General features: G+C 41.2%; 1 protein-coding gene across 1 annotated transcript in view; it reads left to right on the top strand.

Moving 5' to 3' along the window:
* The window catches only part of GRM5 (glutamate metabotropic receptor 5), a 501,144-nt gene that overhangs the window by 328,952 nt on the left and 148,322 nt on the right, over positions 1 to 23,870 (top strand). The window lies entirely within an intron of this gene.

Here is a 23,870-nt window from a genome sequence, read left to right as displayed (position 1 = left end):
TGAGACCTATGAGGTTCATGTAAAATTCATCCTACTTGGCAATCAAAGCTTTGTATTTGGACTCAAAGTTCTTTTCCAACATAAATGATTCTATGACTTTGTGCCTCTATCTAAATGCTCTGTTACTGTATAGGCACTGCAGACAAGCTATATTTCTCTCCCTGGAGAGCCGGGGACATAGACATAGCTCTTTATGTGCTCTTCCTAAAGCCTTCAATTTTTCCCCACAGAATTTTGGAATAAGAAAGCAAGGTGTCTAGTTTTAAAAATAAAAATTCAGATTCAGACTTTATCTCCACAGACATAGATGTATGGACACATATATGTAATGAGCTGGCTTCTTTGAGAGTGATTTTCAAGTGGTCTTGGATGCTGTGTTATCCCTTAATACATGTGTTAAACATCCTTTACCTCCTGCTGTGGTCTGTGTCAAGTACCTTAAGCTTCCTGCCTCAGTTTCCTCATCTGTAAAACAGGGATCTATGTACACACCTACCTCACAGCACTCCCTGAAAGTTACTGTTGGCACCGTGCTTTGGGGATACATGTTCTACAAATGCCAAGCTCTGATACTGCTCAGAACAAAGTATGAGTTCCCTCTAGCATAAATGCATGGTGCTGTAAAGCCTTCGTGTTCTAAATCTATCAAAGGCTTGCCTGTGCTACAAAAATTAGCTTCAATTATTCCACTTCAGTTAAGCTGGTCAAGGTTATAATGGAACGTGTGACTGCATGGGATGATCAGATTGGCTGCAGATGGTGTGCAAACGGAAGCTGTGGCTGCAGAGATGTCATGGTACATAATTTATTTGAGTTTAATAATCTCAGCAACAAGGCTGCAATTCAGAACCAGTGCCACATCAGTTATTTCAAATTTAAAGCATCATTTAAGTCAAGTCATATGGGTGCCTTATTAAGGATAACAATTCATATCCTGAGCCAACACTGTGGAGAACACAAGGAACTAGATATTTCAGATAGCTTCTAAAGAGCTAATTTTTCATTATTTGAGCCCTGTACTTCACTTATAAATCTGTGGGTCTCAAGTGAAGCAGAGGAAATTGCCATTTCATGCAAAACTACTTCTATGCCAAACTTGCAACAAACCTAGCAGTTCCTACCATGCTCATCTTCATATCACCTTTATTTGGTGGCTTCTAGCAATACTCACTAAGCCTAATGGGAAATTCCACAAGACTTTGAGAGCTATGGCTAAAGATCTGGTAAAATAGTGATTAAAACAACCCTGCATAAATAAAACATTTTAATGACATGTAGAAATGTTTTTGTTCTGCACTCTGATGTATAAACTTGCTTTAAAGTATGAGCTCTTTGTCTGTTCCATAATGTTTCTGTTGTGTCAAGTTCTACTGCAGTCACTTCTTGGGCAGATTTTCCACATCTGGTATATGGAGGACAGACTGTGGTCAATTGCTAGACAAAGGGCTATGCAAGATGTAAGTTCTACAGTCGTGCATTTTTTCACCATGAGAGTTAGAACAGTTTCACAAAGGATCAGGCCTCCTTAGGAGGTTACATAATTACATATGTTCATTTTTATTTGTACTAAAGTGATAAAAATCTTTCAAGTCTTTTTCTATAACACAATAAATGTGTGAATGCAACCTGAATATCTAGCAAACAGAGCCTTTTTAGAGGAGGTTGTTGTAGGCAGGCCAGAATAAAAGCTTTAATTTAGAATTAATGAGCTCAATTTGTGCCAATACTGTTTCAGAAATGTAAAGTTTAATTATACCGTGTCAGTCCCTAACAGATTGGATTTCCTTAGGTTTTTTGATGCACTCTGTGCAATGTCCCCTTTGCTGATCACCAGGGATCAGGCATCTTAATCACATGTCCATTTCAAAGTTAAACATTTTCCCTTTCTGTTTGCAATAAGTAATGAATGATGAGTTTCTACTGCCTTGCAAATGGGCAAAGGTACTGCAAAGTGGAATTAAAATTTTCATTCTAGTTCTCCAAATATGCCCCTCAGGGTGTCCCGGCACCTCAAACCACATATTGATGAGCAAGAGAGATGCTGGACAAGAGATCACCCCAAAACACTCAAAGAAAACAGTAGTTGAACATATTCACCCCCAGACATCATTTGCAACACTAGTAATGACATAATGTCTTTCATTTTCTGTATTTAAAGCTACACACACACAAAAACAAAAACAAAAACAAAAACAAAACAAAACAAAACAAAAAAAAACCCTCAAGATCCTAAATACTTTCGGCAGCATATACATATCATTGACAGAAAAATGGATGGAGTGAAAGATAATTACTCAGTTATTTCAGAAAGATCATAAGTTTTTGACCACGTTCAGCTTTCAATAAAAATTCATTTGGAAATCTGAAATTAGGCTTTTTCTTACACATTATTTTTTTAGAAAATGTATTTTCAATAACTTTTCTATTCAGGAATAGCTGTTCCAACAGTACTTTATGCATTTAGTTTGAATTGTTGTACATCAATAGTTTATCTTCAGATTTTTTTTTTCTGTTTTAACCTACCTGACTATATAATATGGGAAAGGAGGGAGAGAGGGAAGGAGAATGTGCACCTTTAAACAGCAGTGTTGTTTTACTTCTTGAAACAGCTTTTCTAGCTGAATGAAGTGAAATTGGTAAACAGATGTGGGAAATGTATTTAGTGTCAGACAGGAAACAGTCAATAAAAATATCTCTTACTACACCAATATTTATGCATGTCACCACAGGTTCTATTGTAATAAAAGATGGCATTTCTGACAAAACATGGAATATGAGTAATTTGTAAAATTCGTTCATTTGCCATTCATTGCCAGAGGAGGCACATACAAGTAGTTATAAGCTAATTCAGCTTGCTTCATATATAGTCAATTTATGCCAGATATATATGTGTCTATTATAATAATTTAATTTAAACTGCTTGTTTTCTGTAAAATTTTTCTTTTAAACCATCCAGGTTAATGTTTGACTCTGTTTAAAGAGTTACACATCTGAGACAGAAGCCTTCTACCTTTTCTCCCTCTTTTATATCCAATTCCAGATGCAACTTTTATGGCTCCACCTCTTCAAACAACCTCAGTTCAAAGTTTGATTTTACAGGCAGAATTTTTGGCTAACAAATAGATGCATCAACAGTTTGGAGGATCATTAGTAACCGTAAGCTCAATTTTTGAAAGTCTGTTTGGTTAAAAATGGCCTAAATATAAAAAATGGGAATCTGCGTGTCTAAGATATAGTACCTGCATTTTTCTTCAGCTGTCAGAACAAGCTGGTATGTGCAGCAGTGTTACACACTGGATTATTCATGGTTCCCTAGAAATATAAGATTGTTTAACTAATTTAAAAAAAAAAAAAAAAAAAAAAAAGATTGCAATGTGGGTCTAGTATTTATTTTAGAGTTTTCAGCTTTTCTGCTAAAAAAAGCAAAACTATTATCATTCTGGTTTCATGGACTTTTTTAATGATGCAATCTGACACTCTCACACCCCATGGCTGAGGGTGCTACAAGACCCTCAACAAATCCCCAGCAGCTGGTGGTACAGTTGCAGCTACACTGACCACATCTCTCAACAAGGAAATATATTTGACTGCACAATCTGGGAGTGTTAATTTCCTCAAAAGGGTTTACAGTTCCAGTGCATCAAATGCCTAATTAAGATTGGAATCTCTGTGTCCTATGTTTCAAATGAGGCAATATTAGTTTACAAAGATGAGATATTAAACTGAGAAAAGCCACAGCACACTATTCAAAGGAATGGAAGCTGAGCAAATGAAAATATCCTGGTAGGCTTCTCTGCAGGTCAACAACAGAAACTTCTAGTTTGGTATTTGCCTGGTTTCTTCCAGGAAATGATCTTTTTGCTAAGCTATAGTAGCTCAATTCCACAGCAACTGGTAATGGCTGCACCTGGCATCTACAGACTTTACGTAGTTTTGAAAGTTTCAATTTCAGAAATGGCATCTTTGTTAAAGCTTTAAAAGTCAGTGGTGCCTAACTAGTGATATATAAAGGTTAATTTGCTGTACCATGCAACTTCTATGCAAATGCAGCTTCTGTTTCCATGAATTCGTGTGTTTGGCCTTCACAAATCATGCAAGGAAAGGGCCACTGCAAGATGTTCCTTCAACAGTGATGCTTCAGCCACATCCAAAATCCAAAATGGGGAAGGGAGGAAAAGCAAGCAACCAGGGTCAGGGTAAACAGAAACACCTGGGACTTATCCAGGACCAATTCAAGAAGCGTTGATGTTTGACAACATCCTCAGCAAGAAGTTTTATGAAAATCTGACATAGCATGAGGTTTTTATCACTAGAGGTCTATGAGTTTTCTAGGGCACAAATTGCTGTTCTTACCTTGTGCCCTGTGTGCCTTGCATTTTGCTTCTTTACTGGCTACCTTGCCAAAAATGTCTAGTTTATTTCAGGATTTCTCTCTCTTTGGCCTTTGGTGCCATCTTATCTCCTTGACTTGAAACTTGGTGAGGAGCTTTCATCAGAGTCATTAAGACTGAGGCTGTTACTTTTTAGTTTCTGACAGATTTCTAACTTTTTAAATTTACTTAAATGCCAACTATGCTCAGACAAAAGACACCCATAGCCTTATACTAGCTACTATGTAGAAAATTAATTCTATCCCAGCCAAAACCAGAACATAGATTGATCCAGATCACAGAGACCAAGAGAGTTGGTGTTGTTTATTCTGGAGAAGAGAAGGCTCTAAGGTGACCTTTTGGTGGCCTTTCAGCACTTAAAGAGGTCTACAAGAAAGTTGGAGAGGGACTTTTTACAAGAAAGTGTAGTGAAAGTACAAGGGAGAATGACTTCAGACTGAAAAAGATAGGTTTAGATTAGGTGTTAGGAAGAAATTCTTTACTGTGAGTGTGGTGAAGCACTGGATCAGGTTGCCCAGAGAAGCTGTGGATGCCCCATCCCTAAAAGTGCTCAAAACTATGTTTGGATGGGCTCTGTGAAACTAAATCCTTTTAAAGATGTCCCTGACATGGTAGGGGGATTGGAACAAGATGATCTTGAAGGTCCTTCCAACCCAAAGCATTCAATATTTCTATAATCTTATGATTCTATATTCCATACCCTGTGGCATCTCGCTCAGCAATGAACTAGGGAGAAGGTTCGTGGTGGCAGAGTCACTGCTTGATGAGTTTCTCAGCATTGGTTTGTTGGTGGTGAGCAATTTGTTTTCATTTCTATCACTTGTTTTTCATAACAATTATTTCACTCTGTTATTTTCTTTTCCATTACAAATTATTGTTGTTATTGTTGATCTGGAGGCACAAATGAATTAGGAAAACAAAGGCAGTAAGAGACAATAAAAGAAAAAATAAAAAGCAACATTGTGGGGTTTTAAACCTTTGCTTAATAGTAATGTCAGACTGTTTGCTGGGTATATGCTCACACGTGAAATAATTGTTGTGTTGCATTTTTTCATGTGCACACACTAATAATTAATGTTAAAAATCAAAATTTTTATTTTGCTTCAGTTTTTCTGGCTAACTACCCAAAAGTGATCTGTCATTATGTCTCAGCTTGTCTTTTCAACTTCAGTCTATCAGAAAAGATTCACTGCCTGGGAAAGGTGACAAAATTGAGACACCCTCAACATATACTCACAGTGGAACAGAAAGAGGAAGAATTCTGCCAGCAGCCTTACTGATGAAATTGAGAAAGGAGCCAAGCTGAGAGGAAAGGGAGCCAGTCTCTAGAAATGGTTATCTCAAATGGATTATAAAAGCTCTTTATTTCAGGTAGTTCAGACAGTAACAAATCCAGCCGGCAGAAAGCCTTCAGGGAAATTGATGAGTGGGGCTGCCTGAGATAATGAAAACTACACAAATAGAGCAAATTGGCAGAAGTAGGGGTAAGAGTCTGCCCTTTCATAGTTCTCATAGTTATTAATATTAAGAATCTGACATTACAGTAGATGCCTTTGATGTTCTAAGGTCTCCAAGGCCAAGAATTATGCTTCCTTCTCCTGTCTCCATCTCTATTCAAGTGCAGACATTAGACTAACGGAAAGAAGTGAAATGCTCTGTCCAAAAGAGGCTTATAAGCAAGACACTCAAAAATATATAGATAGTAATTGGAAATATTGCAAACTCTATGACCACCATAATAAAAAAGATGAATATTTATCATGTCCACTAGATTTACTTCTCCATCTACCCATTTTATATGCCTCTTCATGCAGTGTTTATTCATCTGGCTGTAGGTATATGTATCAATGGCAATCATTTTAGGATTTCCATCTCAACAAGCTCACGTGCGTTGTTTGCCTGGGTCACCCTCCATTTTCACACCCTAAGCTTCAGTCTGGTGTGGGAATGCAGAGCAGTACACCTGGAAACACCATGTCTTGGGGGCTTGAGGTGTTGTGGCAAATCCTCTCTGCTTCAGCTCACATTCTTTGCTTGTTCAAGGGAAATACAAACCCCAGACAGTGCTTTGGGTTCCTGGCAAGTGGAAACAAAGACTGCAGCCACACAGCCTTAGCCCAACCATGCAGTTGAAGAGGATGTAACTCCTACCTCCTGATAAAGGCAGCACGTGGGAATGGGTCCAACCTGCCAGGTAAAGCAGCGTATTTACAACTCCTGCGACGTTTCACCTAAGCTTTGATAGCACAGCTCCTCAGGACTCTAAATGCAGACTTACCCACCAATGATTGAACTCTTTCAAGAAAGACAGATCTAAAATGGGATGTAAACACTTAGTGGAAGGCAAAGTTTAATAAGACTACCATTGTAGTCTTCAAAATGTGGAGGCAGCTGCCAGCCCTGGGGTGTCCAGCTCTGCAGCGCCTCACTCCTGGCAGCAGCAGTGCTCCAGCTGCCTCAGCTCTGCCTCCTGGCATGTTCACGGGTGCCTCTGTGCTGACAAGACTGAGCATTTAGTACCCAGCAAATTCTCAGTTTTCCTCCCACACACAGTTCCTTGTCTCACTTTTTCCTGCTCTCTTCTCCCCTCCCCTCCTGCTGTAGGGGCAGTGAGCAAGGGGCTGTGTGGGGTTTGGTTGCTGGCTGAGGCTGAACCAAGACTTAAATGTATAAAAAAGAGAAAAAGCCAGGATCTTAGGTCTCCCATTCCTGGCCTGCTGCAATAACCAACATGGTACAAATGCACATGGCCAAAGGTTTCCTGTTTCTTAATAAATCCTGAACTGCTTGATGAAGGGTGAAAGCTTCATCACAGCTTTTACAAGCCTTATACCTCAGGTCAAGAATCCCATGGCCTGCTGATCTGGGGATTGTTGTAGAAGTACAGCTAAGAATCAAGCTTAAGATTTAGAGGTGCAAAGTCTATAAAATCTATAAAATATCCTCTGTGGTTTTATAAGTGCTGTCTCTTTTCATTTTTATATATTGCTTCTGTGTGTTTATTTGTCATAAGTAAACTTTGCGAATAGAAATGAAATAGATTCAATTTGCATTTCTATACAGTCAAGTTTGATTTAAGAGATACAAAAAATAAGTACATCTGGATGCACATTGGTCCTCTGCTCTGAAAACAATAAAAGCATTTATAATGTAATCTACTACCTAATAAAGAAATTAAGGAGGACAATAAAAATTTAAAGTGCAAACAGGGAGAAATTAATGTCAAAATATCTCATGAGTATTTATAAAGGTATAAGGGATAATCTTGCAGTGGAGATTCATAAAAGGATACTCTTATTAAGTAAATTCTGGAAATCAGAGCAAGTACATATGTCAAATGTGTGGGATTATCAGCAAGAAACATGATGAAGCAATGTGTTGAAATGATTAAAGAAAAAATCATGGAGTATAGGAAAATAACATGATGAAATTTTTAAAAATTACACAGAGAAGAAAGACAAAATTTCAAATTCACAAGGGAAATAAGAAGATATTATAGCTCTTCTTATGACTTTATGAGCAAGTCTGGTATTGCATCAGCAATACCAAATTATCCCAGGTAGATGATATTTATGAGAGGAGTAATCATTGTGCCATGCATTTGTGCAGATGGCACCAAAAATCATAAACATTTAAGCTATGTCTCAGATTTGTATATGCTCATTGTCCACAGAACAGATACACAAGGTGTATCTGCTTCCAAGAACACAAGTAAAAATAGACTGAATTCTGGAACTGTGGGAGCCCTGCAGGGCCCCTGAGCTGTGGGTGGGTGTGTTACTGTTACACAAGGGAGACACAGAAAATACAAAATCAACAATAATGCTTTTCAAGTATTCAAAAGTCATGAGGAAAAAAATGTCCTCAAATACAAGCCTGCTGGTTTCAGAGTCATGTGATTTTTTAAAAAAAAATATATAGACCCTTTTTTCTGATTTCTGAACATTGAAGGCTTCATACAATTTTTCTCTTCCAGCATTTCTCATCAAACAAAATCTAGAATATATTTTTTTTAAAAGGCAATGAAAATTCCCACAGACCCATATGATTCCAGAAACTGGAGGCCCAGCAAAAGCATTGCCACTAGCTTGTGTTAATTAATGGCTTTCAGTGACTGTCCAAATTCAACTGTCATTTCTGAAAATGTTAGCTTTAGTACAACATGCAACACTACACGCACACACATATATATGGTATTTATAGAAATAATACTTTGTATACACATAGTATGAATGTATAGTATTATCTGTATAGCTTGCTTAGTACAAATATAGCCAATTTGAATTAAACTCTGGTTGTAGGGACACTAAGTCTCCTAAGAGAAAGGAAGTTCCTATGGAAAACCTGCTCCTCTGTGGACTCATCTCCATGGGCCAAGGTTCCTGCCAGGAGCCAGCTCTGGCCCTAACTTTCCACAGACTGCAGCTTCCTTCATAGCATATCTGCCTGCTCTAGGATCCTCCAGGGTGTCCACCATGGATCTCCTTCTTACTGCCCTTGGTGTCTACAGGGCTGGTCTTCTCACATATTCTCACTCCTGTCTCCCAGGTGCTGTGCAGAATGTTATCTCTTTCCTCAAATATCTTATAACAGAAGTGCTACCAACATCATTGATGGGGCAAATTTTGGCCAGTGGTGTGTCCACCTTGGAGCCAGCTGGAACTGTGTATATGTGTGTGACATAGGGGCAGCTTGTGGTGTCTTCTCACAAAAGACAATCCCCTCAGACCTACAAAGTCATAAAACTAGGACAGATCCAGAAAATGGAAAGCAGATGTCTCAGTGGAAGGTAGTGTTTTACATCATAACTCACTGATTAAAATATCTTCACAAAATGTAAGAAAGGACAGTTCATTGTAGTCTCTTGTGAAATACCAAGCTTATCATGCTACTGAAAGAGTGATTCTTTCCTATTCCTTGGTGACTGTTGTACAAAAGCTATAGGGTGAAGATCAGTGAAAACCACCCTCTTAGATTAAGTCTCAAGTGTATCTTTCTTTCCTTGGTAAGGAAGATAGAAATACCAAGGGAAAAGATTCAGCAGATGAGCTGCTGAAGTGTACCCATCATTCAGCACATGAACCAATTCTGTAAGAATGACCTGGTAAGGCATTTAAATATCCATCTCCCAGAGGCCACACTTTAAGCTAACAGCTGAATTTCTTTTTCACACCTTTTCTTGTGCCTGTTTTTTGCACTGAAATATCGGGCATCAGTGAATGACTGGCCTCAAAGAAATCTTCACTAAAACCTGAAGGGGTCTGGCAGCCACAGAAATCATTGCCATTGACTGAGTCATTAGGCTCTCCAAGACTTCAGTCTTTAATAAGAAATCTTCTCATTTTCTTGTAACAATGACAACAAAAATAAGCTTTAATAAAGCAAAAACCTCAGGGCAGCAAGGCTGTGTAAGAGCCAGAGAAGACTTTATGGGTATTCAGAGACCAGAAAAATTAGAGGGGGTTAAATATACTGAAGAACCACAAACAGTTTTAGGTGTTCTTGAGTTAAGAATAGCTGATAGCTGAGGCAATACCAAAGACTTGCACTTTTCTTGCTCTCCATCTGTTGCTTTTCTGATGGTTAGTGAGAATAGGACACTGGACTCAGTCTGAGTCCTTTTTATGTTATGCAGTAAGTGAAATGAAGACAGCTGAAATCTTTTGGTTTTGGGGGATAACAAGCACTCAACCAATAGGAATCCAGGTTAATTGGGGAACAATTTTTTGACCCGCAGAGATCATGCAGTACTGTGTGTTAGGAAAATTGCTCTCCAGTAACCCTCTGGAGCCATGCAATTTGACAATCTGAGTATTTATATTGTGATTCTTAGCATAATGTAAAATGCCCCTGTGTGTAATATGTTGAGGTGGGTTGATGCTGCCAGGTGCCCACCAAGCCACTCTAACACTCCCCTTCTCAGCTGCATGGGGTGGGGGAGAAAACATGATAGAAAAGCTCACTGGCCAAGGTAAGGACAGGAACATCACTTGGAAATTACTGTCACAGGTAAAACAGACTTGACTTGGGGAAGTTAATTAAATTTACTGCCAGTTAATAACAAAGTAGGATATTAAAAGTAAGGACAAATCTTAAAACACTTCCAACCTCTCTCTTCTTCCCAGGCTCAACTTCACTTTTTAAATTTTGTGCTTCCTCCCCTCAACTAGTACAGGGGGATGGGAAATGGGGTTTGCAGTAAGTTCATAGCACTTCATATCTGCCACTCCCAACTCTTCCAAAGATGCCAATATCTACTCTGAGCTTGTTTCCTTTTCTGCCTTTGGACTGTGGAAAACAAGACATCCCAAGACAAGGATACTTTGTTTAGGTATCTGTCTTAGGAAGCCAGGAGCAGTGTTTGGATATGATTTGACACTGAATGTGTGGCAGAAACAAACATGACCAGCACAAATAGCTGGCTGACCTTTAGGCAAAAATTTGGATGAGACACACTATCAAGTGTTATAGTAAGTCTGCCTGCAAAAAAAAAAAAAAACTGAAATCTAGAAAAGTTTAATTTAAAAAAATGTAAGAAATATACCACAAATATGGAAAACTAAAAATATATATATATAAATTCTCTTTCTTCTAATAATTCTAGGTGAACAGTAACTCCTGTAAGGACATTTTCATTTTACATGTATATTTAATATTTTGAGATAATATTTTTGTTTTCACCAGGAACTATAGCTTCTCTAAGGCAGATGAGCTTAGATTTCTCTTTTCTTGACCATATATACTTAGTTTCCATTCATATTTGAAATGGGTTATTTTCCTTGCATTTTCACTGATGCCCTTTTACAGGACAAAGTTAGACATCAGTTTATGGTGGTTTTTTTTTACTAGGAGTCAATTGGCTTTTTATTGGCTTGATCTTGCCTTCCTCTATTTTATCTTTTGTCAAAGACAGTAACAGATAATGAAGATGATTTTTTCTTTCCAACTGAGATCTTACCCAATTTCAGCCAATATTATGCTGCAACAAATAGTCCCCTCCAGGTCATTTGTTAGAAGACGTACTGCCATTTCTAAGTGACTATAAGCATGTTAATCTTTTCATAACTCATTTATGAGGTTTCAGTTAGTTTATCTATAATAACACATTCTATCAGCCAACAAATTGGTATAATTTTTGCCTTTGTAGCATTCTATTTTTCCTTATCTTTGTCTCAATTGTTGTCCCTTTTGTGATCAGTGAATTTTTGACAGTTCGTGGTTGACCCCATTACATGATCTAATTGATAACCACTTGAATTTTGGTGAAAAAGCAGCTGTATTAATCACGTAACACATCTGACTTCTTTTACCACATTAGCCCTCTGGGAAATCCTTTAGCAAATTATACCCACATGTTAAGCTCCTCTGTACAATCAGTCCTGTTAAAGCCTTAGCCACCAAAATGCATTTATTTTCTTTAGAAATCAGTCTCTTAATTTCTAGCTACTTAGCCTTTTTTTCACCAGTTTATAGCCAAAGTATATGAACATTTCATGCACAAAGAACAGTGATTTTCATACAGGCAAGTGGAATTAACACAGAAGTTGTCAAATTATTTGAATAGCAAGTACTAATAGCAGCTTGCAAGCTTGAGAAGTTTCACTGTTCTTTCTTTTTCCTATGTGCGGAAAATAACTTGGCATATTTAAGTCCATCCCTTGTCTGTGACTTCTCTAGTGCTCAGAGCTCTGTCTGACAGGAAGTCCTAGAAATAGACTCATTAAGGAGAGATATAGAAAGAACTGGGTTATAACTATTGAAGAACTGGGTAATAACTAACTCCACCAGTCAGATGTTAAGTGAATTAGAAAGAAATGGCAAAAGTACTGATTCCTTTAGGGCAGTTTTAAGAATTCAATTGCAATAGAATTTAAAAGCTCACAAATCTGCTAATCCTTCACAGACAGACCCAAAGGGTGCTATTGCCCAAACACAAGAGTATTACTCAGTAGGTGAACCAACAGCCTGCTTAGGTGGGATAAAATCTCTGTTATTATTTATCTTTACACAATGAAGGTAGCCCTGAGAGGTGGTGATTAAAAGTTACAGGTCTTGTCTCAACAGATTCATGGTATATTTACTGACTGCACTCTTGTATGGGGCCCCAAAACTGTGATAGCAGTAAGTTTACACATCTACATCATTGCTGGATTTTATTTCAGTTATAAGTGGCTTTAATATTTCTCACTCTGTAGTACAAGTTTCATAATGGAGCTACTCTTACAGGGACATTTGAAATAACAGGAATAATTCAGTATATTAAAATATGTTTTGAGACTTCACAGTGGAATTTTTTTTTTTTGCGAGTACTGTGAATAGTTCTCAGAAATTATTTAGTTTTATTATTCCACCTACCAGAATAATAAAAATTGCATTAAAATGTTAGATCAGGGTATTTTCTGATAACGAAATATCTTGTATGCAGATGTGTTGTGTGCAGTGAATCAGAAGATTAAGAAAGCTGTTTCAGGAAGCGCTTGTGCACCTAGGCAAGTGAACAATTTAACCTACTGCAGTAAAATACAGTGGTTTTCTCAATAAGTCATGCTGACAGAAAAACATCTCCATACAAAGTATACAAAAAAGAAATGCTGACACTGTAAGTGATCTACCATGCTACATTAAAATGCTGACTTTAACTCCCACTGTGTCTCAGCAGCAAGAAACATTGTGAGATTTTTCAAAATACATTCTCATGACATTCATCATGTTGATTACTTCATATGGTTTTCCTTTCTGCCCTCGTTAAACTGTAAGGGATGCTACTGCCTTGTTGTCTGCCCTTGGGGCTCGTTCCACCCACAGAGCTCGCAATATCTGGATCCCACCAGGTCACAGAATCATAGAATCATAGAATAATCATAGAACAATTTGAGCTGGAAGGAACATTAAAGATCACCCATGTCTAAACACTCTACCAGGAGCAGGAAACCTCTCACTAGACCAGGTTATTCAGAGCCCAGTCCAACCTAGCATTGAAAACTTCCAGGGACGGGGAGTCCACAATATCTCAGGTCAGCAAAGAGCAAACTGCAAGAGAAATCTCTTTAGATGACAGAGAAGCAAGCAAAAGTCTGTTTAGGATAAAGTCTCAGAGAAATACCTTTCTCTCCTGAGTAGTCATATTTTGGCATCCAAGAGAGATTTTTCTAGGACACACAGCAGCATTGAACTCAGTTACATTCACCACAGGTTTTATCAAGTGTAGCCTTTTCTTTTCACAATGCACTGATTATACTTCTCTCCTGTACTGCTTTGCCTCTGAGCTGCAAGGAGAAGGGATGAAAACACTACAATTGCCTTGAGATCTATCTGGGATCTGTCACTGTCCCAAGAATCTCCCTGGGAGCATATTGCATTTGAATTTTTGGGGACAATAAACATTCAAGAAAGAAACACATTTCCTGAGGAGGATAGCCATCTAGATCAGCAGATACACCTTATGGTACAGTCATTACTACCAGAAGAGACAACCAAGGTTTGCCAAGGGCCTCATCCCTAATACATCATATCCAGCTTCATTTTAACACAGAAAAAAGCAGATCTTCCACTGCCTGTCCCACAGGAAGATGTGTCTAGTCTTTTTTGTCAGTGTGGCTCCATTTGCCTAACCCTACATTATTTCATGGAAAAAAAAAAAATACTCAGTAGTTCTGCACTAGCAGACTTCCACCCTGTGTGCAATCCTCCACCTGGACACGTTTCTTTGTGTATATTTATTCTAACCAGGGTCATTAACACAAGATTAGATGTTTCAGCCAATGTTAATAGAAGAAGGTGTGCTGCTGTTTTCCTTGTAGCATTTTTTTTGCTTTTCTTATCTTAGGCAGGAAAGCAAAAGAGGCTAGAATGCAAGAAACCATTCCAGCCTAAAAAGCTTTAGACCATTAGTAACGCTAGAATTAAAAGATTAAAACACTTGTTTCAAGTGCTAAGTAGTCATGTTCTCTTATTAATGTCACACTCTGCTAAGCATTATGCCATACTTTGTAACGCATGGATTCATCCCACACATCCCGTGTAGAAAAGTACTTTGGGCTTGTGTTCAAGATTCCAGGAGTTATAGTCTCTGACATTCATTTCCTCCTCTCATTCCCTCCAAACCAGCTCTCAGTGCCCTCAAATGTGTTGACTTTGAAAGCCACACTTTAAAACTCAGTGATTTTATGAAGACCCAGAGCAGACACTCAATCTAGAGACATCCCTAGACATCATGTGCCCCAACGCTTCATTGAGTTAGACCTACTGGGCCTTACAGGGACTCTGCACTTGCAGTTCCTGCTGAGGTATTTCTAACTGTGCTCCTGCAGAGGCGTTTTTAACATCCATCTGAGTTGCCTGTACTGCGTAGCTGGATCTATGACAGACTCTCAGAGACAAACATTTATCACTCCTGCATTACTGTAGTCTGTTCTTGCTGTACTGTGGGGAGGACCATACTTATCACATTAAAAATGCAAGGAACAATTAAAGAATCCCACTCTTAATGAGATGGTATTTATCCCATCAATTTTAAACAATGATTATTGCAAACTCCCTTTTCAAGCAGGTTAGACTTGTACTCACAACTCTCTGCTGTCAAGGATAGAAGCTCCTGCTGAAATGTGCTGAGCTCCTGACACTTGCAGGATTTGCACTGAGCCTGAGTGTTGGGTGGCTGTCACATCTAATTAATGTCAATCCAGTCGAGGGATCCTACCTCTAAGTCAGTCCTTGGCCAGACAGTGCTGCTCTAACTAGAATACATGGAGTGTAATTCATTGAACATACTAAATATAGGATGTGCCAATTTATGAAGGGGCTGGAAGAGCTAGACAAATTTCTATTGAAAAATGTCTAATTTTTTCCCATGGAAATGAATGTATATGAAATTATTTAAATGCTGGAGAACCTAGAGGAAAAATTATGAAAATACTATAGACCTTGGGGGAAGAAAACCATCATGAGAGTTCATCTCTGATAAAATATAAAACCAAAACAGGCACTAGAGAATGTAAAGCATTAATTGTTGAAGTAATCAGGTGAGCCAGAAGTGGGTAATAACTCATTTTTCATTCTAGAGGTAGCTACTGCAAGTGTTAAAGAGACTGAAATAAATCACCCTTCAACTTTACAACTGCTTATCTTCGATTGTGCGCTTTGGAGAAGAGTCTGGCACCATTTTCCCAACTTCCCTTAAGATTATTTAGAATACATTCAGGGTGTCATGTCCTGAATTATTCTGCAGAGATGCTGACACACCTCTGTGACCAGTTCAGGCAGCAAATTTAACTCAACTTTCCAGAAGCAAACTGAGAACAGAAACAAAGTCATTGCAGGGAGATAGGATTTTAAAAGCAATGATCTCTCTAGTCAGGCAGAAAATATGTATCTCATCTTGATTCAAACATTCAGTGAAAACAATTAGGGATGGCTGACATTATGTAAATGCAATGAAAAATGCCTTCAGTTTAGGCAGCATCACATAAGACGGTAACTGTTAAATTGGTTAAAGTTAAATGTACTTTTATTGCCAGTATTCTCAAGTCCAAATGGTAATTCATCCAAACCCAAACTTGTGAACTTCCTTTGTACAGGAAAACTGCCTCAAGTGGAGGATGTCTGTAACGAAGATGGAAATTTTCTTCTGCAAATTCCGCATAATAAAGCAATTATTTTGCTCCTATGTTAAACTTGTTATACTTATTTGTGGACAGTAGAATCCAGGAAGTTCTCACATTCCTTTTATATATTTGTATTTTATTATATTTATATAACATATATAAATATAATATATCATATTATAAGTTTATATTTTATTCCTGACTGTTAGAGCTGGGTGCAACACTCCAAGTGGAGTCTCCCTAGTCTTCCCAGAGCAGAGGAGAGGGGAAGAACCAACTCCTTTGACCAGCTGGTCTTCCTTCTTTTGATGCAGCCCAGGACACAATTGGCTTTACAGGCTGCAGGAGCACATTGCTGAATCATGTTATTCTTTTGGTCCACCAACACTCCCAAGTCCTTCTACCCAGGACTAATCTTGACCTATCCTCTGCTCAGCCTGTACTTGTGCTTAATTTACTGTGTATGCATGGAATTCTAATTGGTTCTAATTCTATCTCCCATGCCTTCTACTTGGTGTGCATGTGTGAGTTTGGCTTTTTTGGGTTTTCTTCCTTGTTTCTTTGTTTGGGACTTCATTTATTTGGCTTTGGGTTTTGTTGTTGGTTTTTATATGTTTTTCTGGGAGAACATATGAGTACCTATTCTCAAAGACTACAGTCTTTTTTACTGAAGTCTTTCGGGTTTGAGTTCAACTTCCTGCACATTGGGCCAGTGATCTTTCCTGAATTCTGTGATGGAAAAGAGATTCACTGATGATATGACAAAGAGGGCTAGCAAGGAAATGTAACATAGGAGAAAAATGCATGAGGAGAAACCCACAAAACCTGGAGAATTCAGCAGCTCTTTTATGACACCCAGACAGTTCTACTTGCAGATTAGCCACTGCTAATCCCTTAGTGGCTTAGAAGTCACTAAGCCTGACTTAATGGCTTAGTGACTTCTAGGGACTTCAGACAGGTTAAATTGGTATTACTAACAGTTCGGAGCACACTACAACAGAAAGGAAAAATAGAGTGTTACAAAATCTTCATTCATTTGATTCCAGAGCTGATACTAAGCAGCTGACAGATATTATCAGCAAGGGAATAACATTTAGAAAGTATTTAGAACTTGTATACACTATGTATGTGTACATACCTAATTATATATAACTGCTGTATGCCTTGGGATAATATATATAATTTATTCTCTCTAAATTAACTTTGGTATTCCTTCTTTCAACCTTGGCTGAAAGATTTCTCCTGTAAGCTTTTGCCCCTGCTGATTTTCTGTAGGTCTCTATGTCTGAAAAAGCCAAACTTGATTTTCACAATAAGTTGCACCATGACTGTAGGGTTTATTAGACCCCTATCGAGGTATATTAATGGTGGTCTATTCTCGAGCAATAATGTCACCATTATTTTTTGTCATTCTCATCTCTATAGATTTCTATAAAATATGCTCATAAAACTTGAGCAGCAATCTGAAATTTCTATATTTTCCATTCCTTTTAAAGGTTACCTAGAAACATCTGCAGCACAATAACAGTAAACTGTCACACATCTAAGAATACTTGCTGTAAACTGCTCCATTGTGCCAATTAAATGCGGTATGAACTCTACACAGGGGAGCATTTTATTGCTTCATTATTGCTTTTATATAATTTTAAATCCCATTCACTGCAGCAACAAACATCCAAGCAAATATTTAAAAAGCTAAACAGGGAAATGCAGAACAAGTTAATCTGCTACTGGAAACTTTAATGTGTTCAACTTCACATATGGCATGTCTGTGTTCTGGGGGCAATAAAATATTTTCAAAGGCACAAAGAGAATGGCTTATTTGCCTTTTTAATACATGCAATTAGACATAATTGGAAGGGATCTAACAGGTAGAGTGGACTGGCTTAGACAGCAACGTGTGCTAGCGTTACACATATTGCAGTGATAGTTAAGAAGCACAAACCTAGAAAAGTCCAACTCACTGTAACAAAAATACATTGTTTTGTGGGAGATAAAGGGATTACCTGTTGAATAAAAATTTTGCCAGCAACACAATTCATCAACACTGCAGCAGGTTGAAAATTCCTGTCAACAGGAATTGTCTTTGGTGCAATTAAGATTTGAATAAAAGTAGATATGTTTTGAAGTTGTTTCCTTTACAAGTCTCCAACTGTCTGAGTTTAGAGAGTCAAAGCCCTTGAGCTGCTATTGAAAAGCCAGTGAGGTGGCAGAGCTGATGTCTTTCTTGTGTGATTAATGACAAAACTGTAAGGCTTGAATAGCAGGTGCCTCAGAACTGTAGTGATGATGACAATTTAGTTTCATTAGAATGTTTTCTTTGCTCTTTCTACTATTTTATCATAGGATTTTTTTGCCAAAGCTTTCTAGCTTTCAGTCTACATGGTCATAGAATCATAGAGAGGTTTGGGTTGGAAGGTTCCTTAAACACCATCTAGTTACAACCTCCCTGCCATGGACAGGGACACCTTCCACTACATCAGGTTACTGAGAGCCATATCCAATCTGGCCTTGAACACTTCCAGGGTCGAGATATCCACAGCTTCTCTGGGGAACCTATTCCAATGCCTATTTCCTTCACAGTAAATAATTTCTTCCTTATATCTAACCTAAATTTCTACTCTTTCAGTCTTAACCCATTACTCCTGTTCCCTATCACTACAGTTCCTGATGAAGGGTCCCTCTCCGGGTTCTTTATAGGTCCATTAAATGTCCTGTCATGCCCTAGTACAAACAGCAACCAGGGAAGACATAATTTAATATGAAGCCATAAAATGCTGCAAAGAACTATTTCTGTTTCTGGAGTAATTTATGCATAAAGAGCTCTGCACTTTTAAACTAATTTTCTTTTTTTAGGATTGCAGTATATCTACATCAGATCCCTCAACATGGTGTTCCCTCTGAATTCTCCTGTTCTAAATAAGTTTAGTCTATCTGACAGGCCACAAATTGAAGAAATGACTGCCTGTCCTCGGCAGCAAGACTGTGCCAATACTCCACCAGATTTCCCAAACTTTCCTAGCCACCCTTCAAAATAGATAAAATTCAGTTCAAGAGGGAAAAGTGAGTGGAAAAATGCAATAAGGATATTAATGATACACGGTGAAATGCAACCAACTTGGCTCTCTCTGTCTAACGCCTGTAGGCTTTCTGCTTTGAAATAAAAGCAATTAAATCAGAAATGCACAAAGCCACCTCCTGATAAGAACATCTATTTTAAGATTACACCACTTTGATTTCAGAATGCAGTGGCCACTTGAGGGCAATTCCAAAGTAGATGTGAAGTAACACTTAAGGAATCTAGCTAAGTTTCTGGTGATGACAAGGTCATAATATCACTTGCCACTATGAAATATCACATAACCTTATCAACTTATATTTCACTGTGTTCATGGTACTATTCCTTACTCACACAAAAAAGGTCCCTATGTATCTATTCAGCACTAGTTACTACATGTGGTGGTGCGTTTTGGGTTATGTATGTTTTCATTACTTGAAGTTATTTATAATGGTTTGTTCCATGTACCCCTTTGGTTATTCCCCGCTTGGTTTACCCCAGTCACTGTTTTCTGTCAATCCTTTGTTATGTAACCCAGGGGCCCTGCCTGTCACCTCGAGGCCTCTCCTTACCTCTGGAAAGTTCTAGGGGGAGCCTCGAGTGATAGGACAGGATTCCTGATTTCCCCTCCTACCCCACCTTGGTTTGTTCCCCTGTGTGTCTATTGTGTCTTGAGCCACGCCTGAGTTACCTCTGATTGGACCCACACAGAACCCATCCCTCTGTACCACCCCCGGGATAAAAGTTATTGCACAAAGGGTGACTCTGAGTCTGTCGAGGCAGACGCCCTGGGCAAATAAACCCAGTTTGGTTGACACTCGACAGTGTCCCCTCTTTCTCTCTCGCGCCATCACTGCCTCCAGCCAAGGGCCAGCCAGGACCCACAGGATCTCTAAGGTGACCTGGTCACTGGAGAGTACCTTTCCTGCAGCAGTGTCAGGGTTAGCCAGGGAAGGAACAGCCGTGACAACGGAACAGCTGGCGCCCATCACGTGGGGCCCTCTTGAGGCCGCTGACCACGAGGCAGTAGCGTGGTGACCGACGCGGTTGGCCCGAGGACATCTCCGGACCCCGTGGATTGCATCCCTGGACCGCTGGAATTTATTCCTGCGGAGCTGCAGGGGCTTTCGGCACGCCACGCACCTACCAGTCGTAGCAGCCCTTCGTGGGTGCGCTCCTGGTAGGAGGGGAAGGTAGCTTCTCCTGCACCCGGAGAAGTCTTCCCCAGGCGGAGAGAACCAACACCGCCGGCTTTGAAGATCCCATCCCGGAGCGGTAAGTGGTCAGCCCCTGACGGGGCGCACTTGGGAAGGCTTCGAGCCTGGAGGCTTTACGCCTCATCTGGGAAAGCAGCTCCGTTTGAGCCTGCTTTGGACTGCGCAGTCCCGGGGGGGGGGGAAAGGTTGTTTCTGCCCTCTCCCGAGAAAAAACTCTGGGAAAATTTGTGTTCGTTTTAGTTTGATACTTGCTTTTGATTTTATGGGTCAGTGGCCTTTCCAGCAAGTGGCTGGTTTGTGGTTTTGCTGCTGACTCTCTTTTTGTTTGTGCGCGGCACCCCGGGGGTGTGGATTTCTGGGTGTCCCCTCCGGTTTTAAGTGTGTCTTGGGGCGCTGGTTTTTGATTTTAATTTTTCGTTGTCCGGTTGTGTTGGTGAGCGGTGAAATTACATCGAGCCATAATGGGTGCCAGGCTCTCCACCGCCCAGAAAGAGGTTTTTTATACAGTTTCTGGTGTTTTGTCTGTTTCTAATGTTAAATTCTCGAAGGGTGAGCTGAAGCGGTTTGTCAGACGGCTTTTCCTCCACTTCCCGCAGACATCTCCTGAGATTGTCACTGAAGTCCAATATTGGGACTCAGTGATTGAAAAATTTGATCAATTGGCGCGATCGGGAGATGTTCAAATTGTAAAAATGATGTTTTGGCCGACGCAGATCCGATCTGCGCTTTTGGGGATTAAGGGAGTGGAGAAAAGGCAGCCCTCTCGAGAGAGTGTTGTTTCCCCCAGTTCAGTTTCTCCTCACCCCAGTCCCAAATCCCTCTACCCCAAAGCAGGTATTCTTAAGGGAGCGGCAGGAAGGCAGAAGCCTTCTCCCGCCAACCCTGGCTCCCCTAGAATACCGGAGTCCCCCCGCTCGTGTAGTCTTGGCCGGACTGCTCGGGATTCCTGCGGCAGCCCTGGCCAGGCTGCTCAGGATTTCTCCCTTCCCCGTTCTTTCCCCAGTGAAAAACCCCGTGTTCGGTTCAGTTTGGCGGGGGGGGAGATGCCGCAAAATGGCGGCGACCGCATGGCGCGGTCGTACTCTTTGCCTGGTTCGCGTAATGGCGGCGACCACATGGCACGGTCATCCTCCTTGCATTCTTTTCCCGCCTTTACCCCTTCTCCTTCCCAGAACCCTTTTCGTTCCCCGACTAACCCCTTCCTTTCCGGAACCCCTCCCTCTCCCCGAGCTCCTCCTCCTTGGCAGTCTCCTTCCTCGCGCTCCTCCCATAGACCTGCCCCTCGGGTGACATCATCAGGGTGTCAGACCACTCCCCCTGAGTGCCCGAGGCCACGCCCACCTCCTGGTTCCCACGCTCCCCCTCCCAGTTCCCACTCTCTCTCTTCCGGTTCCCACGGTTGGAGCTCGGACGAGGATGAGCCGGAAGTGGAAGGCCCGGGCCAGGACTTAATCCCTTCGCTTGCTCCGGTTACATACCGGCGGTCAAGAGGAGGGAATAGTACCACTCCATCCTGGCAACCGTTGTCGCCAAAGGTAGTACAGGATCTGTGCAAGGCCCTCAAAGAATACGGGCGGGATAGTCCGTATTTTAGAGGAGTGTTAAATGCCCAATTGACCGGGAGCGTAGTAGTCCCATACGACCTAAAGTACCTTTTCCGGTCTCTCTTGAACGCTACAGAGTATAAGGTTTGGGAGAGATCGTGGAAGCGTATTTTACAGGACTCCCTCCTGAGTCTGTTAGAAGATCCTACTACAGCGACAGATGAGAAAGGGCTCGACCTCACCCTTAACCACCTAAGCGGTGAGGGCCGGTGGGCAGATGCGAGGGTGCAGGCTTCTGACATCCCACCCCCCGTCCTAGAACAAGTCACAGAGGCCGCGGAAAGGGCATTTTTAAAAATGCAGCCTGCGGGTCCCCTCCCGCATCATTCAAAGATTTTTCAGGGTCCATCTGAGCCGTTTATTCACTTTGTCGAGCGTCTCACCAAGGCTGTTGAAAGTCCAGGTTCGGCGAGAGGCGACTCGAGAGGAGGTGTTGGAGCAGTTGGCATTCGCGAATGCCAACGAGAAGTGCAAAGCTGCAATCCTTACATTGCCGCTGAATCCTCCTCCTACACTAGAAGATATGCTCGAGGTTTGCGAGCAAAGAGTTCCGCTCATTGGGCCCTCAGGAGATCAACGGAAGGGGAGACCTCCTGCTGCTGCTGCCGCTGTTGCTAATGATGCCCGACCATCGACTGTTCCGCCGGCTACCCGCACCCCGGCTCAGAGGAAGCGCTCCTTTCGGGGAGCCGCTGATAGGCCTTGTGCATTGTGCGGGAAAGGGGGACATTGGTGTCAGCAATGCCCCCTAAAGAAAGAATTTGACCAGTTCAGGGACGGGAAGGGAAAGGGAGGGGGTTGTAGCTGCCCGACAAGGCTTCAAAAAAACTAGAGGGAGAGCGCGGGACCACCCAGCGCGATGACAAAAATCGGGTGGCCCGAGCTAAAAGGGGGGGGGGAAGGGACAAATCCTCTGGACTGACTGACACACATGACACTAAACTGACTTTTTCCACAGATCCTCTTCAGGATCCACCGGACCGGACAGCACGCCTGATCTTGCCTCCACCATCGGTCACACTGACAACTGACTCCCGGTACGAGCCGTTTCGCCTGAGTCTCGTTGAGCCGCTCCACCTTCGAAATCGCGATTGGCACACTGCTGTAGTGGCCAGAGAACGAGGTACGTGGCATCGTATCGAGGGAAAGTTTGTCGTCGTTGGGGACTGTAAATACACCCCTCAGGAGATAGAGGTTGCTCCGGGGTTGATAACATCTGACCCTGAGCGATTTGTCCTTTGGCTGCACTGTCTAAACCCACCAACCTTCCTTCCCAAGGGGCAAGTCATCGCCCAGGTAATTCCAGCTGACACAGACGCCACCCCGCAGGTGAACGCGGTAAGGGCGATTGGGAAGGACAAACCTAAAGAGACATGTAAACTCACGGTGGGTGGGGAGACCACCACGGTAGAAGGTCTCCTAGACACTGGGGCAGATGTGACAATTATACCACAAAAGATGTGGCCGTCACATTGGGCTTTGCAAAGCGTGGCTGGACACGTTAAAGGTGTAGGGGGCCTGCAATTGGCCAGACAATCAAAGAGCGTGGTACAAATTGAGGGGCTGAAAGGACAATTGGCTACCCTTCGTCCTTTCGTTTTAGACTATGAGGCACCCCTGTGGGGAAGAGACCTGATGGCCCAGTGGGGGGTCAAAATTGACATACCCGACCCTCCAAAGGATTTTTGGGCGGCGGTCACTGAGAAGCGCCCCATCCAAAAACTGAATTGGAAAACGAATGACCCAGTATGGGTGGAACAGTGGCCGCTATCAAAACAGAAATTAAAGGCGCTCAATGAGCTCGTGGAGGAGCAGCTAAAGAAGGGCAACATCGAGGAAACCACGTCTCCATGGAACTCCCCGGTGTTTTGCATTCAGAAATCAGATAAGACCAGGTGGCGCCTCCTCCACGACCTCCGAAAAATTAATGAATGCATTGAGGATATGGGTTCTCTTCAACCAGGAATGCCCTCCCCAACCATGCTCCCCCGAAATTG

The sequence above is a fragment of the Sylvia atricapilla genome, chromosome 2 (genome assembly GCF_009819655.1).
Source record: "Sylvia atricapilla isolate bSylAtr1 chromosome 2, bSylAtr1.pri, whole genome shotgun sequence".
Classification (NCBI taxonomy): domain Eukaryota; kingdom Metazoa; phylum Chordata; class Aves; order Passeriformes; family Sylviidae; genus Sylvia; species Sylvia atricapilla.
The sequence above is the reverse complement of the archived record's forward strand: the minus strand, read 5'-3'. Positions and strand labels throughout refer to the sequence as shown.